Source organism: Vombatus ursinus, unplaced genomic scaffold (genome assembly GCF_900497805.2).
Source record: "Vombatus ursinus unplaced genomic scaffold, bare-nosed wombat genome assembly UNPS02014803.1, whole genome shotgun sequence".
Lineage (NCBI taxonomy): Eukaryota > Metazoa > Chordata > Mammalia > Diprotodontia > Vombatidae > Vombatus > Vombatus ursinus.
The window spans coordinates 1,625,252-1,643,574 of record NW_020954581.1 but is presented as its reverse complement, the minus strand read 5'-3'; the positions used below and the strand labels follow the sequence as shown (position 1 = coordinate 1,643,574).

Genomic DNA, 18,323 nt, shown 5'->3' with positions numbered 1-18,323 from the left:
AACAATAATAAACATCTGCTTTCCATGTAGGTCAAAGCCATTGACCTTGAAACCAACGTAATCACAGGCCTTCCAGAGCATGACAAATAAAAAAACTTGAGGGGCAGCTGGGTGGCATAGTGGATAGAGCTTTAGTCTTTGAGTCAGGAGGGCCTGAGCACAAATTTGACCTCAGACACTTGACACTAGCTGTGTGACCTTGGGCAAGTCACTTAACCCCAACTGCCTCACCAAAAAGCAAAAAAAAACAAAAAAAACTTGAACATCATAATGCAGAATGATACAAGAATATTGCCCAGAATTTTTGAATATATAGAAAAAAATCAAAAGAACCCACAGATTCTCTCCAGGTAAACAACAACATGTTTGAAAGGCCAGAATACCTAGTAGCTAAATTTAACAACTCCAGTGACAAATAACAAATTTTGCAAGCAGCTGGAAGAAAAATAAAGGAAAGGAAATTTGAATGATACAAAGTTATTCCACAGCCACTAGAAACTATGGCAGGAAGTAGAAAAACGGAATAGAAAAAAGTAGAAAAAGGATCTCAAGTTGCAATACACAATGATACATCCTGCAAACCTGAGCCTAATCAATGAAAAAGATAAACAGTCAATAAAATAAAGGCATTTGAGATATTCCTAGAATAAAAACAAATATAGGAAGAAATGACATGTCCACCTCTGAAACAGTTTTCTTCCCCCAGGAATAGTAAACTCATATGTTATTGTTAATTATTATTAGCCTATATTGTCTACTTTAACAAGTTTAGAAGAAACAAAAAAAAAATCACTACCTTAAGGCTCATAGATTATCTATTATTTTCTGTTTCATGAAGTTGTTAAATTAATTTTCTAAATTGATTTTATTATAAGCTAGTCATGGCACTTAAGAAATAATGTTTCCTCTCAACAAATTAGTTAACCTCTTTAGTCTTTCAATGTACATAATAATCCACTGCTGATCATCTGTAGCCAGTTTTTAGTCCTTAAACAATCTCACTTTATTAATACTATACATTATGATGTATAGCATATATACATATATATATATAAAATCAATCAACACACATTTATTAAGTTCTTACTGTGATCTTACTATCTTACTATTATTGGTAGGCAGCTAGGTGGCACAGTGAATAGAGTGCTAGGTCTGGAGTCAGGAAGACTGGAGTTCAAATCCAGCCTCTGACACTTATTACCTGTGTGACCCTGGGCAAGTCACTTAACCCTGTTTGCCTCTAGTTTCCCTGTCTGTAAAATGAGCTGGAGAATGAAATGACAAACCACTCCAAGATCTTTGCCAAGAAAACCTCAAATGGTGTCATGAAGAGTCAGACAACTGAAAAACAACTTAGTTAAAGGGGATGATGAGGCCATTTAAAGGGCTCACATCAAATATCAGCCCTTTAAAGGGAAGGGGAAAACAGAAGGACACATCTGTTTCAAAGTGTTGGTTACTGTTACAAATAGTGTAAATTTTGAAGCTTTCTCAATTCTTTTGTCTGCTCTAACCTCCTAATAAACAAGTGATAAGAGCAGTGATTGTCCCTCTATCTCTACCACTATAAAAGAAATAGGAAGAAAGGGAGGGGATGACCATCATTTACAGTGATGTTGTACTTCTCAGTTAAAAAAAAAGATTTCCTCACAGCTGTCATGTGAGGTTGGCGGTACTAGCATTGCTATCCCTGTTTTGTAGATGGGGAAGCCAGGACTCAGAGATTAGATGTCTTAGGATCGAAGTATTACAGATTTAAAGTCGAATGGGTCCTCTGAAATCATCCAGTCCAACCCCAAAATTTTTCAGTAGAAGCAACAAAAAGGGTTTAAATTACTTGCTCAGGGTCAGTGATAGAACCGAGATTTGAACTCAATACTTGTCTGACTCCAAATCCAGCATGCTTTCCAATGGTCTATGCCTGAGGTCACATAGATAGAAACTACTGGAGTCAGTCAAACTCAGGTCTTCTGAAACTAAGCCTAGTGTTTTTTCTACATGTCATTCGAAGGAGCATGGTGGAGTGGAGAAACCACCAGACACCAGACTTGGGGACAGAAAAACTCAGTTTAGTTGCCAGGTTACACTTGGGTTCAAGACCTGAGTTCAAATTTGGCTAAGGCCAGACACCTACCGACTATGTGACCCTGGGTAAGTCATTTAATCTGTCTACCTGTGCTTTCTCAAATGTAAAGTGAGGATGATAAAAATTAGCACCTAGCTCCTAGGGTTGTGGCGAGGATCAAATGAAAACTACTACTACTACTACTATTCCTGCAACTACTACTATACAACAACTATTACTACTGCCACTAGAACTACTACTATTACAACTATTACTACTACTACTAGTACTACTACTAGCATTTATATACCACTTTAATGTTGGCAAAATGTTTTACATATATTAACTCATTTTATTCTCACAACAACCTTGGGAGGTAGATACTATTATTATTTCCATTTTACAGATTAGAAAACTGAGGCAGAAGGTATATGACTTGCCCAAGGCCACAGAGCTAGGGAAGTAAGTGTCTGAGGCAAAATTTGGACTCATGTTTTCCTGCCCCCAGGTGCAGGGCTCTATCCACTGCACCACCCTAATTGCCCACCAAGCATGTATTTAGCAAATCTCAAAACTATAGAAATACTAGCTTTCTTCTTACTTCTTCTCTTGCCACTTATTAGCCACATCACACTGCACAAGTCACTCCCCACCTGGGACTCAGTGACTTAATCTGTAAAATGGGAACTATAATACCTAGGCTATCTACCTCCCAGAATTGTTGGGAGGAGTACTTAATCAACCTTAACACACACTAGAAATGGGAGTAATTCATCCTAGAAATCAGTCATCTCAGAATAAAAGGAGACCTAAAGACTGAGGCATGCCTACAGATCTTCAAGTTCATATAGGAACAGAAAACTGTAGCCTAAACCCTGAAAGTGAGGATTCAATGTCAGCAAATGGAAGTGACTCAGCATCTTCAACTGCAAAGGCATGAGAAAGAAGAAAATGGCAGAGCAGTGGGCCTGCCGCTGCCTCAACAAGGAAGGAAGAAGGGGAAATGAAAATTTAAAAGTGTAAGCCCAGCAATGAGCAGATGACGTTTAAGATCTCTTCATTACAATGTAGTCAGGAGAAATGAGTAGAAATAACTAAGCACCTTATGAATTATTTACTTTTTTCATAAACTAGAGAGGGAAAAATGAGGACCTTGGGGCTTTATAAGCTCAATCCACTGTGGAGTTAGGACCAGACTGCTAGGAAAACCAACTTTGAAACATTAAAACAAAGCTTACAATGGTTTGGCTGGCCACCCACACAGTTGACTTAGAGCTAGAGGAAGGCAGATTTTGAAAGCGCCCATAAAATGAAAACCCTGAGGTGAGAGTGGTGGAAGTTGAAGAAGTAACTCAACAGTGACTCTGAAATCAGGAAAGAAAGACAGACAGAAAGAGACAGAAAGAAAGACAGACAGACAGACAGAAAGAACCCAATACAAGTAACTCAAACTGTCCTCTGGAAACTCATGACAAAATTACCCTGGCTATTGAATCATTCTAATCTTAGCAAATGAGTTACTTCTTGGTTTAGACACTAGGACAATTAACTTAAGAACACTGAGTTCTGTTCTGGACGTCACATTTTAAGACAGACAAATAGAAGCACATCGTTTTGTTTTGTTGGTCATTTTTCAGTTGTGTCCAACTCTTCATATGACCCATTTGGGATTTTCTTGGTGAAGATATTGGAATGGTTTGCCATTTCCTTCTCCAGCTCATTTTACAGATGGAGGCAGTGAGGGTGAAGTGACTTGCCCAGGGTCACATAGCTAGTACATATCGGAGGTGACATTTGAACTTAGGAAGATGAGTCTTCCTGACTCCAGACTCGGTGCACTCTATGCACCACGGTGCCCCTCATTGCCCAGGTTGACATCTAGAAGGGGGCAATTAATATGGTGAGATCATGTCACAAAAGGCATAGTCAGTTGAAGAAATGAAGGTTTATAGGGAAACTGGCAGCTATCTTAAAGGATGTGAACACCTGCTGTCTAGGATTATTAAATCTTGTTTAGATTTCCAGACATATTTAGGCACTCTAAGTAAAAGCCTTGAAAAGAGCATTCTGGGACTGGAATCAGAAGGACCAGAGTTCAAATCTATCCCCAGATATTTATGATCCTAGGTAAGTCACTTAACCTGTCTGCCTCAGTTTGCTCAACTGTCAAATGGGGATAACAATAGCATCCTCCCTCCCAGCATTGTCATGGGGATCAAATGAGAGATGATATTTATAAAGCACCTTGCAAATCTTAATGCACTATATAAATGCTATTATTATTACTGTTATTGAATATATAAATCAACAAACATTTATATTGAGTCCTTCCTATGTTCTATCTAGACAGAGAGTTGAGAGATTCAATGAAAAAGCAAAAACACTCTGCTCTCAGGGAGCTTGGATTCTCATGGGAGAGACAACATGAATATAAAAACATATATATCAGATACATAACAATAACAGATAACATTTATATAGCACCTACTATGTACCAAGCACTGTGCTAAGTGCTTAACAATTATTGCTTTATTTGATCCTCACAGTAAACCTGGAAGGTAAGAGCTATTATTATCCCCATTTTATAGATGAGAAAATGGAGGCAAACAGAGGTTAAGTGACTTGCCCAGGACCATACAGCTAGTATATGTCTGAGGCTAGATTTGAACTCAGGTCTTCCTGACTCCAGTCCTTAGTGCTCTATCCACTGTGCTAACATACTAAGTAGATGCCTTAAAGAAGAAGGCACTGTACCTCAACATTGGAAATCTGTCACCACAGAAAGGATGGATACCATTCATCTGTTGAGAATGCAGGGTAGGTACCCTCATGCCCTGGCTAATGGTTTCTCCAATGGTCCTTGAGCTGAACTTCTGGTATAGCTGTTCCAGACTCTACTTTTCCTCTTTCTAGCGGCACAGCTGGGTTCAAAGTGATCAGGTCTAGAGGCCAGGCAGCCTGTAGGCCAGTACATACAGTCTGTCTGGGCTGCTGTGGAAATAAGTTCTCATAGCCTTTGTGGAAACCCAGGCAATACCCAATTAGTATTTTAAAGCGGGGGTGCCCAAGTCAAATAGAAATGAGGTCACAGATCCATACAAAAGCATCCCTGTGGGTCACATATTGACTTAGCTTTAAACTGTAACATTATCTATGTTTGATTGTATTTTTGTTTTGCTAATTATTTCCCAATTACATTTCTGCTTTAAAGTTCTACCCATTTGCTGACATAGTTCATGTTTCATCTGCAGAGTCTTGATAGTAAAGACCCCCTCAATCAATAAGCAGATAATAGGCCCCAGTCAGCAGGACATGGGAGCCAAAGGTCCAGATGGGATTCACCCATTGGCCAAACTTAATTTTCTGAGTGTTCCAAGTATAGCAGCAGCAAATTGTAAGAAGCAGACTGTCTGTGAGAAGCTTTGAGTAGACTTAGTAGTAAATTGAGTTGTAACTTAGTAGTAAAGTAGGTGAAAGTAGTAAGTAAACTTAGCAGTAAACTAAGCCTCCTTAGTTTATGTACCCCAATACAGCTATCACATACTCATGAGAAATTAGACTTTTTCAATTTGGCCCCAGAGGTCAAACAAGGAGTAATGGGTTGATGTCGAAGAGGTAGATTCTGGCTTGATAGAAAGGATCTAATTCCTCATAACCACAACTGTCTGAAAGGACAATGGGCAGCCTCGAGAGGTAGTGAGCTCCCTATCACTGAAAGGCTTTAGAGCCAGTTGCTACAACCATGAGTCAGGAATGTTGTAAGGAGAATTCCTATTTAGAGATGAGGTGAACCTCTGAGTCCTTACCAACTCAAATTCTTTAATCTCCCCTACTAGAAGTTTTTAATAATGTGAGAAAATCTTCTGAAAAGAAATAATAACAATCAGAATTTTTTACTCTTTGAATCATGGTTCGGTCAGCTAATTGGGGCATCTCTTTTGGCCCCTTCTCCAGCGACTTCACTGAGCCATGTATTCAGATCAATGGAAATTTTCCCCCCAAGTCTGAACTTTCTTGTATGAGAAAGCAAAGCTAACAATGGTATCTTCAGGAAGAAGGAAAATATTAGGACAAACTACTTTTAATTTCAATTTTAAAAGTCAAAAATGGGGGAAGTGAGGTGGTGCAGTGGATAGAGCACCGGCACTGGAGTCAGAAGGACCTTAGTTCAAATCTGACCTTAGATACTTGACACTTACTAGTTGTGTGACCCTGGGCAAGTATCTTAACCCAATTGCCTCACCAAAAAAAAAAAAGTCAAAAACGATATTAAGTTTAAAAAAAAAAGTAAAGTCTTTTTGATTAGATCCACCATTTGATGGACATCCCTGGATAAGCATAGGTGGGGAGAATGGATAGTTTGTAGCCTCACTATAATACTGTCTTTGAGTCTGGGCTGCAAGATTCCTTATGACAAAGTCTGTAAGCTCCTTGAGGGCAGAGACTGTCTTTTGCCTCTTTTTCGATTCCCTGGCACATGGTAGGCATTTAATAAACATTTTTGGATTGGATTATTGAATTGTCAAATTCAGTCAGCTTTATTCTGTAATATCTCTAGTGTACATTCCCTCCTTTCTACTCCATTATCATTCCAGTTCAGGCTGTCTCTGTCTCTAGAATGTTCTCCCTCCTCACCACTAAAACTCTAGTTTCCTTCAGATCTCCAGTCAAGCTCCTCCTACAAGAGAACTTTCCTAATCCTTCCCTCTCAATGCCCCCCATCCTGTCCCAATGCCCTATTCATTAACTTTCATTTCTTACCTACATAATACACACACACACACACACACACACAGAATTTCCCTCAATAGAATAGAAACTTCTTGAGGGCAGGGATTGCTTCACACATCCTTCACACAACTGTCTAGCTATCTATGTAATCTCCTTAATGTATCATTCTGCTTCTTTACTTAAAGATCTTCAGTTATCTCCCACTTTCCTTTAAATAAAGCATAAATGGGCAGCTAGGTGGTGCAGTGGATAGATCACAGGCCCTGGATTCAGGAGGACCTGAATTCAAATCCGGCCTCAGACTCATAACACTTAGTAGCTGAGTGACCCTGGGCAAGTCACTTAACCCCATTGCCTAGCCAAAAATAAATAAATAAATAAAGCATAAACTCCTTTATACGCTGGCATTCAAGGCTCTATGAAGTCTGGCTCTAATTTTCCTTTCCAGACTTATCTCACCCTATTTTTATTCACTCTCCCTACAATAAGCCATACTGGATTAGTCACCTACTGTTGCTCTGCCTTTGCTTTGTCTATTCCTGGAATGGACTCCTCCCGGACTCTGCTAAAAATCTTCCTTTATGATCTCACGCATTTACTATGTCCATCAATAAATAAGCATTTTAAAGTCCCTCTAGGTGCCAAGCACTGAATGTGCTGAGGGTATAAAGACAGAAGTGAAAAGTCTCTGCTCTCAGGAAGCTTACAATATAGTGAGACAACATGGACATAAATAGACATAAACAAAAAAAAAAATACCAAACAGATACAGGTTAGTTGGGGAAAGATGGCCTTAACAGCTGAGGCGATCAAGAGAAGCCTCACGGAGAAGGTAACACTTGAGATGAGCTGGAAGGAAACTAAGAATTCAGAATGATGGAGGGTGAGGAAAGAGTGAATTCCTGGCATGAGGAATAGCCAGGGTAAAGGCAGAGACGTGGGAGATGGAGGGCTGTGTATCAGGAATTGCAAGAAGGGTAATACGATGGCTCTCTGGGCAAACACAGGGAAGTAGTATATAGTAAGGCTAGAAAGATGGGAAGAAGCCAACTTGCCAAGGGCTTTAAATGCCAAACAGAGAAGTTTATATTTGATCTCAGAAGTAATAAGGAACCACTGGATTTCATTAAGTAAGGGAGCAACACAGTCTGATTGGAATTTTCAGAAAATCAGTTTGGTGGTTGTATGAAGGATGGGATGGAGAGGCAAGAGACTTGTGCCAGGAAAACCAGTTAGGAGGCTATTCTAAATAGTCCAGGCAAGTGGGGATGACCATCAGTCACCCCCAACAAGGGTAGGGGCTACACAAGCAAACAAGAAAGGTTAGAGACGTGGAGGAGGTAGGGACAACAAGCATCAGCAACTGATTGGATATGTGGGGTGAAGGGGAATGAAGGGTCAAACAGGGCTCTACAGTTGATCACCTGGGAGATGGGAAGGTGAGCCGAGACCACAACAGAAATAATGAAGTCTTCCATGAAGCTGCCTTCAGCCAACCAGCTCCCTCCTTTGTTTTCTTATAGCATTTGCCTGAATTTCTCTCTCTCTCTCTTCTTTTCACTTACTGCATTCTCCCTTGCCTCCTCGCTTTTTTCCACTATCACATTGTAAGCACACAGGACGTCAGAACAGGAAAGGACCCAAGAGGTCACCTAGCCCAACTCATATCTGAACAAGATCCTTAACGAATAAGAGCAGGGCCTGTTTTCCCTAGCTTCGAGCCTCAGGCCTTGCACACAGTAGGTGCTTAGTAAATGATTTTTAAGTTAAATTGAATTGCTGAGATCAACATGATAGTAAAATACAATCCCCATCAGCAGGACCCAACTACAACAGAATACAAATGCAACACCAATGGAAACTTTTGAGGATAAAAGGATCCAGTCAACTGAAGGTTACATTTAACACATTCCAGAAACTAATGAGCACCCAACCAAACCCCGCAGCTGGTTCCAGAGTTGGCCTCCCAAGGGAGTCTAATGATTATGGGCTCTGTACATGTAAACACACGAATGAAGGGCTCAGTTCTCAGATTTCTAACTAGAAGACATCAGAGATTCACCCAGAAAAAAAGTCTGATTTGACAGAAGAAGAAACTGAGGCCCAGGGAGGCTAGCTAAATGACACATCCCAGCTCACTTGGGTAAAAGTAGGTAGCAAAAATGAAATTTGAACCCATTCCTCAGATTCCAAATCCTATGTTTTTCCCCCAGTTTTACCCTCCTTAGGGCAGCAATTACAGAATTTTTAGTATGAAAAGGACCAAGTAATCATTTAGCACCTGTTATGTGTCAGGTGCTATGCTAAGCCTTTATTTATCAGGGGCTGGTTCACAAGATCTTTAAATGCCAGATGAGTTTTATATTTGATCCAGGAGGTAATAAGGAACACTTGGAGTTTATTGGACCTGGGGTGACGTTATCAGAGCCAAGTTTTATGAGAAACCCTTTGGTAGCTGAGTGGAGAGTGGATTATAGTAGGGAAATATTTGATTTAGGGCAACAGGCCACACAAGAGGGGATAAGGCCTGAAATAGGATGGTTGCTGTGAGTGGAGAAAAAAGTAGAAATGGCAGGAGTTAGCAATGGACCGGATATGTGGTGTTACTATATGCCAGGAACTGTGCTGAGAGCTTTATATAAATGTTATCTCATTTGATCCTCACAATAGTCCTGGGAAGCAGGTGCTATTATTATCCCCATTTTACAGCTGAGGAAACTGAGGAGAAAGGTTAAGTGACTTGCCCAGGGTCACATGACTAGTATGAGGCTGGATTTGAACTCATGTAAAGAGTTCGGGATTACGATGAAGACGTGAGCTTGAGTGATTGGGGCAATGGTGATGCCCTAGACAGTAATAAGAGTGAAGAAGAAAGAGTTTATGGGGGGAAAAAAATAATAAGCTCTGCTTTGGACCTGTTTAGTTTGAGATGCCGAAGGGACATCCATTTCAGTACCTGAAAGGCTGTTGGTAATGAGTTCAGGAGAGAGACTGGGGCTGGATATATATAGACCTGGGAATGGTACATAGAGATGATAATTAAATCCATGGGAGCTGTTAAGATCACCAAGCTTAGTAGCATCAAGGGCAGAGAAGGCCCAGAACAGAGCCTTGGAAGACACTACCACTTAGTGAGTAGGACCTTGACTCAAGATCTAGGTGTCACAAGATGGCGTCACAAGAATAGCTTCACAAAAGCCCAAAGGAGAGAATATCCAGGAGGAGAAAGGAACCAACCAAGAAGAATGAGGACTGAGGAGAACGGCCATTCGATTGGACAATTAAGAGGTCAACTGATAACTTCGAGGAAGGATGTTCAACTGAACCATGAGATTAGAAGCGCCACAGAGTTTGGAAGTAAGAACAACAGACATAGTCACTACAACATCTATTGAAAGAACTATACACCAAAGAGTCAAAAGGAAATGTAATGGGGATAGCTAGCTGGTGCAGTCAATAGATCACTGACCCTGGAGTCAGGAGGACCCCAAGTTCAACTCCAGCCTCAGCTGTGTGAGCCTGGGCAAGTCACTTAACCCTGATTGCCTCAAAAAAAAAATATAATAAAACTTTTTAAAGATCAAGCAGGACTTGAATGAAGATATATAAAAGGACACCCCCAACCCACCCCTCGGTGGAGGTAGGAGGTCCACAGGTATTACACATTGCACATGTATTTCTTCATTAGGAATTCCCAATATGAATGAAATCATGATCTAGTCCAGAATAAACCTCCCAAAATAGAAAATTCCAAACAAACCCCACATTTTTTCAATATATTGATCAGTTGTACTGATTTTTTTTCTCTCTAAAAAAATACTTTGTTATATGAGATGGGTCTCTGGAAGGGGCTTGGGGAAGGATATGTGGGATAATTATGATGATATAAGAAACAGAAGTGAGGTACCCTCTCATACCTATCACGATTGGCTAAAATGATAGAAGGGGAAATTGACAAATGCTGGAAGGGATGTGGAAAAAATGGGACACTAATACATTGTTGGTAGAATTGTGAGCTGATCCAATCATTTTGGAGAGCAACCCGGAATTATGCACAAAGAGTTATAAAACTGCGTAAACCCTTTGACCTAGCAATACCACGATTAGGTCTCTTTCCCAAGGTGATCAGGGAAGAGGAAAAGAACCTATATGCTCTAAAATATTTATAACAGCTCTCTTAGAGGTGGCAAAGAATTGGAAATTAAGGGGATGCTCACTGACTGAGGAATGACTGAATAAATTGTGGTATATGAGAATGATGGAATACTACTGTGCTGTAAGAAATGACAAGCAGGTTGGCTTTATAAAGACATGGAAAGACCTGTATGAAATAACAAAGAGTGAAAGGAACAAAACCAAGAGAAACTTGTATACAGTAATGGCAGTATTGTTTGAAGAATAACTGAACAACTAAGCTATTTGGAGTATTATGATCATCTAAATCGACTCTAAAGGACTTCTGAAGGAAAACGCTATACACCTCCAGAGAAAGAACTGATACATGGAAGTACGACGCCACATCTATATCTATATATCTATTTATATATATATATATATATGTAGAGAGAGAGAGAGAGAGAGAGGTAGACATAGCTATAGATATCTCAGATTTTAGATGCAGGGCTGGGAGGCAGGGAGGGGGAAAACTTGGAACTCAAAATGTAATAAAAAAAATTTTAAACAAACAGAAGACATCAATAGAAGTTTATTTTTTTTAAAAAAGGAAATGAATGAGAAGAGGAAATGGAGTTTAGTAGAGAAATGTGAGAGAGATAGAGCAGGGATGGATAATTGTAGTATGAGAACCCCACTCTCACTGATCACAATCCTTCTGCAACTGAATATTCTGCCCTCTGAGAAGTTATTGAGTAACTTGCCTGGGGTCACATAGCTAGTATCAGAGACAGGCTTTGAATCTAGAGCTTCCAGACTCAAAGCTCAGAACACTTTTCAAGGGACTTTATTTCAATTTAAAAGTTAAACAATAAGTTAACTGTTTTCCACGAAATATTAAAAAAAACAAACAAAAAAAAGAAAAAAAATAGAGGCAAGGCCTCCGGTACAGTATGTACAGGGGCAAGTAGCTGCTTCAGTGGATAGCTAGCAAGTAGCTAAAGTCAGGAAGATTCAAGTTTAAATGTGACCTCATTACCACTCATACTCTAGATGTGACCCTGGGCAAGTCAATTTCCCTCTATCTGCCTCAGTTCCCTCATCTGTAAAATGGGGATGATAATAATAGCACCTACCTCCAGGGTTATTGTTTTGATCCAATGAGATAATATTTGTAAAACACTTTGCAAAGCTTAAAGCTATGTGTGTGTGCATAAATATATATGTAAACAGTGCTATCATTGTGATTATTGCTATTTGGAAGATTTAAAGAAACACTGGCAAACCCCACACAGGACAGGATGTACAAGGGTTGCAATCCATATCTGTGAAGGAAGGTAGGCAAGCAGATGAGATCACAGATTTCACTAAAGCAGTTTTTAAAAAGTTCCAAATGTGTCAGCTCAACTCAACCAACATTTTGCCCTTTCATTAACTATGAAAAACCTCCAAAAACATGACCTATGATAATTTTATTCTTAACATCAAAGGTTATGAGTTCTACAGAAAAAGCTTTTAAAGGTCTTTCCCTCACCCTCCCCACCTCCCCACTTTTTTTTTTTTTGTAAGGAAGAATCAAAGCCTTCACCTCAAGGACATGACCTAATATATATCAAGAGTTGAGACCTTGGAGTTACAGATTCTGCACAGAAATAGAATTAGACACCAATTTAGAGAGGCAAGTTTTCTCCTGATTAATACCAAATTTAAAAAAACCACACAGGTGCTCTGGGAAACTCTAGGTCCAAAGACTGATACTGAACACAGAAGCCCAGAGGCGCCATCTTGTCCAGCCCACACTGTATAAGTAGCTCCTCTATACCATCCCCAACTGGCCTTGACTTGAAGACCCTCAGTGAGGGGGGGACCCAGCAACCCCAGAGACAGCCTCCTCTTTCAGGACAATGCTTAGGAAGTTTCTTTCCTGACATCAAATCAAGCTTGAATTGGCTCCTTTGCTACCTCTCCCATCCTTCTTCCACATCATTAGGCCTCCAAAGACAGCTATCTTGGGCCCACCCAGGGATCTCTTCTCCAGGCTAAAGGATATCTGTTTTTCTCCATGACCATAAGTGTTCTAGGACATCCCAGGATGCTCAGAGAGTGCTGGCTGTGTGTCTCATTACCCTGTGGGTTTTAGTTGAAGTTTTTTGGTTTGGAAGGATTTTGTTTGTGTTGTTTTTTTTTTTTTTCCCAGACTAGACCTTAATTTCAAAATGAGGAAATTCTCTCCCTGCAATTCGAGACTAGCTCTTACACAGCAGCTTAGAGGGTTTTCTGGAGAACTGAAGAGTTAAGTGACAGTCAGTGTGTGTTAGAGGTGAGATTTGAACTCAAGTCTTCCTGGGTCCAAGGCCAGCTTTCTAGCCACTGTACGATACTGCCTCTCTTTCAAGAGCTATCCCTCCCCAAAAATTTATTTTTCAATGATGGTTAAAAGATTCTGAGGATCAGATTTCTTTAGCCACTATCCCCATCTTAGTAAGTTAGTACCTGACCATACATGTTTATTTGATTGTCATTAAAATTAGTTTGTTGGTCAAACATTTTTTTTAAGTGCAGGAGATACAAGGAAAGGCAAAAACATGGTCCCTGACTTCGAAGAGCACACATTCTAATGGGGGGATAACTTGCCATATTTGCCCAGTCGGACACAAAAACAACTGAATGTAGGAGATACATGCAGTGTAAGTGGGAAATAATTTCAAAAGAAGGCTTTTCCCAGTCTATCCCACTTTGAGTAGCAGCTAGATGGTAGATGGGAGAGAGAGTGCTGGGGAGGAGTCAGGAAGGCCAGAGATCAAATCCTGCCTTAGGGCACTTCTTAGCAGTTTAACACTGGGCAAGTCACTTAACTTTAGTTTGCCTCAACTGTAAAATGGGTATAATAACAGCACCTACCTCGAAAGGTTTTATGATGACCAAATGAAGTAATTTTTTAGTTCACTAGGAATGCTTAGTTCTTTCCTCCCTTCCAAATAATAATTTTTAAAAATGAAGAAATAACTTAGAAGAACAGGAATTTCCCTAAAAGAGAATTCTTGTTAAGATCTTCTCTGACCACTCATTGTTCCCAGAAAGCAGAACTCCAGCTACGGGGTATTAAAGGTCACGTCACCCAAAAAAAAAAAAAAGTAACCTCCTAAGGCAAATGCCCAGTTAATAAGGGAAAGAGTGGACTGAGCCATGGAGGGAAACTCCATTCTCAAGCAAGAGTGGAATAAGTCTGGGTACAGAGGCAGCTGTCTTATAAGCTGGGGGCTTTCTTTAATGTTCCCTTCCCCAAAACTTTTTTTTTTAAATAAGTTCTTTTGATATCTTTTGTTCTGATTTCACAATAATTCCTGGAAATAAAATCCCTCCCCCTTCTTTCAGAATGATTCCTCCCTTTTAACCAAGAAACCCCCAAGTACTTTGGCTGACAACGTTCTGGCCTAGTTGCCCACCTCTGCCCAAAAAGGGCTTGCCCCTTAAACTTTTCACCAGTTACCAAGCAATGTTTTCAATGATTCCCTACAGAAATCTTTAATGAGAAAATCAGCTACACTCTACACCTTATTAGGGGTATTAGCCCCAAGAAGGAATGAAGAATCATAATGAACCCTTTGATGGAAGTACTCAGCATTGTTTCTGTATGAATTCTATCTATAGATTTTGATATGCTGGTGATCCTCTAGGAACAGCCCCCATATGTTTTATCTAGGCCTCAAGAGTCTTTGCATCTTTATGAAAGCCTACTTAAGGAGCCCCAAACATTAGAGGAATCATCATTAAGCATGATTGAGTCATTTTTCCTGTATGTATTTGGTTTCTACATGTTGTTCAGTCTCTTTTTTCCCCAGTCATGTCCGAGTCTGTGACCCCATTTGAGGTTTTCTTGGCAAAGAAAATCTTTGGCAAAAATCTTTGCCTTCAAGAAAACCCCAAATGGGGTCACAAAGAGTCAGACAGGACTGAAGGAACAGTAACAAAACGATTTATTAAGTGCCAGTCAACAAGCGTTTATTAAGTGCTTACTACATAAGCATTTAATTGGGTGCCAGGCACTAGGCTAAGGGTCGGACAAGCCCAGCAGAGGCACAAAAAAGGGGAAAGGAGCAGAAACATCCCCTAGCAGGACAGCAAACCAGAACCACGAAGAAATTGGAATGTATGGACTAAAAAAATCTCCCCAGACTCCATCAGAGCAGAAAGGGGTGGGCGTAGGGATGGGCAGGACAGAAGAGAACAAGCCTAACCTATAGAAAAATGAGAGAGGGAACGGTGCCACTTGTCTCAAGTTCCAGCTAAGACCCCACCTTCTACTGGAAGCCTTTCCCATCTTAATTCTAGTGCCTTCCCTGGGTTTGTCGTTTAGTTGTTTTGGTCATGGCTGACTATACTGGCGTGGTTTGCCATTTCCTTCTCCAGTTCATTTTACATATCAGGAAACTGAGGCAGATAGGTTTAAGTGACTTGTCCAGGATTACACAGCTAGTAAATGTCTATGGCCAGATTTGAACTAAGGTCATCCTGACTCCAGGCCCAGCACTCTATCCATTGAACCACCTAGTTTCCACTTTCCTAGGTTGATTATCTCCAATTTATTCTGTACCTAGCTTGTTTGTACTTAGGGGTTGGCTTGTTATCTCCCCATTAGATTGTAAGCTCCTGGAGGGCAGGGATTTTCTTTTTCTTAGAATTCCCAGTGCTTGGTACAGTACCTAGCACATCGGAGGTGTTTAAGTGTTTCTTGACTGGTGGAAGATACAGTGAGAAAGTACTGGCCTTGTATTCTGAAAATTACTGCCCATGTGACGTAGGTCTTAACCTCCCTGACCTCAGTTTCTTCATCTGTAAAACGAGAGGGTTGGCCTAGGTGACAAATGAGGCCCCTTCCAGCTCTAAATCTGTGGCTTAAAAAACTCTTCTATATCTGGAAGAGATGAGGCTAGGCTCAGCAAATCTACTCTTACTTTGGCGTTGATTCCAGGAGAGAAGAAACAGGCCTCTGTCTTTCTCTCTTCATTCTTAGCTTAATTTTTACTGGCCAAAGAGATTAGTTTGTGACTGTGCATTTTTTAAAATTTGGTGAGGCTTTTTTTTTGTTTAGTTTTTACCTTTTCTCACTGTTAACATGTTAAATTTTATAATAAATTTGAAGTTGTTACATATACCATGGTTCTCAAGCAAGGAGGTGGAAGCTGGGGGAGGGGAAGACCTAGGACACCCAGGCAAAACATAATGAAGCGCTCCACTGGTTTCACATAGCGGACAGGGAAGAAAAGTCCATAGCTAGTGCTGTCATTGGCAAAGGTCTAGAAAGAAAACAAGTCAATTTTGGAAAGAGCTCTGGTTGAATGACCTGGTTTATATCAAGAGCAAAGGGTGTGGTTTTTGAAGTTTCATTACAATAAGTTTTTGTGGCAGGGACAGCTTTTGTGTACTTTTGCGCTCTTTAATTAATAAGAGCTGCAAAAATCCCAAAGAAGCATTGGTAGGCCTTGGTAGGCCCTCTCCCCTCCCCCACCAAGCTTCCAGGCTCCCATAAGGTCTTTCCCTAGAGGCTGGGAGCATTATACTAGGTCTAGAAGGGAAAGGACCATCAAAGTCTCTCCCTCTTATTTACAAAAGAGGAAACTAAGGTCAAGAGATTAAGTGATTCATCCAGGATCTCACTGTTCTAAAGGGCAGAAGCCCATTTGGAACTCTGGTCCTGTGACTCCAAGTCTGTCAGTTAAAAAGCATTTATTAAGAGCCTACAAAGTTCAAGGCACTGTGCTAAGAGCAAGGGAAACAAAAAAAAAAGGCAAAAAGTAGTCCTTCCTCTCAAGGAGCATAATGAAGAAACCTGACTTTCCAGAATTTGAGCCGTTTGGTCAGAAAATTCTCAGGGTGGCCAGATTGTTGAAGAAGCAAATCATCAGGTCAATCGACCGTTCTGTGCCAGATCTAGGCCAAGGCGGAGCTACTCTATCTGAGAGTTCCCACCAAAGTCATTTATGTTCGAATCCATTTTGGTAGAAAGGAGGGGATTACTTAAGTTACTTTTCTGTGTTTCTTCTTTTTAAAAAACAGAGGGGAAAACATTTCTCTGAATATTTAGATAATTATTTGGGCTGAGGGAAAGATGTTAACAGGGGTGGGGAGCCTTGGGCCTGGAGGCCCCTTGTTTTACAGAACAAATCTTTTTATTAAGGAGATTTGTTCTGTGATGTTTGGATTAGATCAAAGGGCTGCACTTGAGGGCCTAGAGGGCCACACACAGCCTCCAGACCCCAGGCTCCCCACCCCTGTGGGTAATGCCCAGAGCTAACCTTCTTAGGATTCAATTAAATTAACTTCATTGCCAATGAACATGGGCATTTTCAGTCCATTTCAATCTACCAGCATTTCCGAAACTCTTTCCTCAGGGCAAGGCTAGGTACAGGGTACACAATTCTGTTCAACTTGCATTTATTAAGCAACTATTATGCACCAGGTTGCACCGTCAATGGGCTTATGGTTTACTTCAAGTCTAACAAGTCAACAATCATTTATTAAGGCCTCATTAGTGCCAGGCACAGTGCTTAGCACCGGGCATGCAAAACATCCACTACTCTCAATTAGCTCACAGTCTAATGGTGTGCAAACAACTTAGAGCAACAGAAGGAAGGCACTAGTTTTTAGGAATATGAAATGTTTATTTCTCCCTCCCTGGTACTTCTTCCCTCACTGGTGGGCATTAAATACATCTGTAATACTGCAAGTCTGTTCTGGGGGAAAACAGGAAAGTCTCCAAATATTATTTAAAGTAAGTCTAACAACTGAGCAACGCTCTATTTGCTTTGGAGGAAGAAGAGAGAGAACATATGTATGTTTACCTACACTACCTTCTGTCAGGCTAAGCAGCCAATAGAGTCCTTTTATGGGTCTGAACTATGTACTGTCTCATAAGGAACTGGAGGAACAGGGGGGCTTGGGCAAATCCAGCCTGGTGGCACTGTATCTCTCCCCCAAGAGAGGGAATTGGGGTTAACCAAATTAAAACTCACCAAGCTAAGTGAAAGGCCAGTTTGTTCCATTGGAGAAAGCTAAGATTTGGTTGTCTGATCGAGTGTGATGCATAAAGTGTGGAGGAAGCGGGAGAGCCTCCAGAATGATGGAGTCATCGACTAGATGAATTTAAAAAAAACAAACAAACAAACAAACAAGCAAATAAAACCAGGACAAAGACCTTTCAGAGGAGCCCAGGAAAAGAGGCTCACCTGAGGCCACCCCGGAAAAATTTGGTTTGTGTCCCTTGCCTGAAAGATAAGATAGGGCTTCCAGAGTTAACTCCTTTGGCTTTCAAAACTTTCCAGCGCTCCCGAATTCAGGAAAGAAGGCAACTTGGGACGGACTGACGGACACACACACACACACACACACACACACACACACACACACACACACA

General features: G+C 40.6%; 1 protein-coding gene across 2 annotated transcripts in view; it reads right to left on the bottom strand.

Annotated features, from left to right (window-relative positions):
• The window catches only part of MCOLN2 (mucolipin 2), an 85,602-nt gene that overhangs the window by 66,011 nt on the left and 1,268 nt on the right, over window positions 1-18,323 (bottom strand). The window lies entirely within an intron of this gene.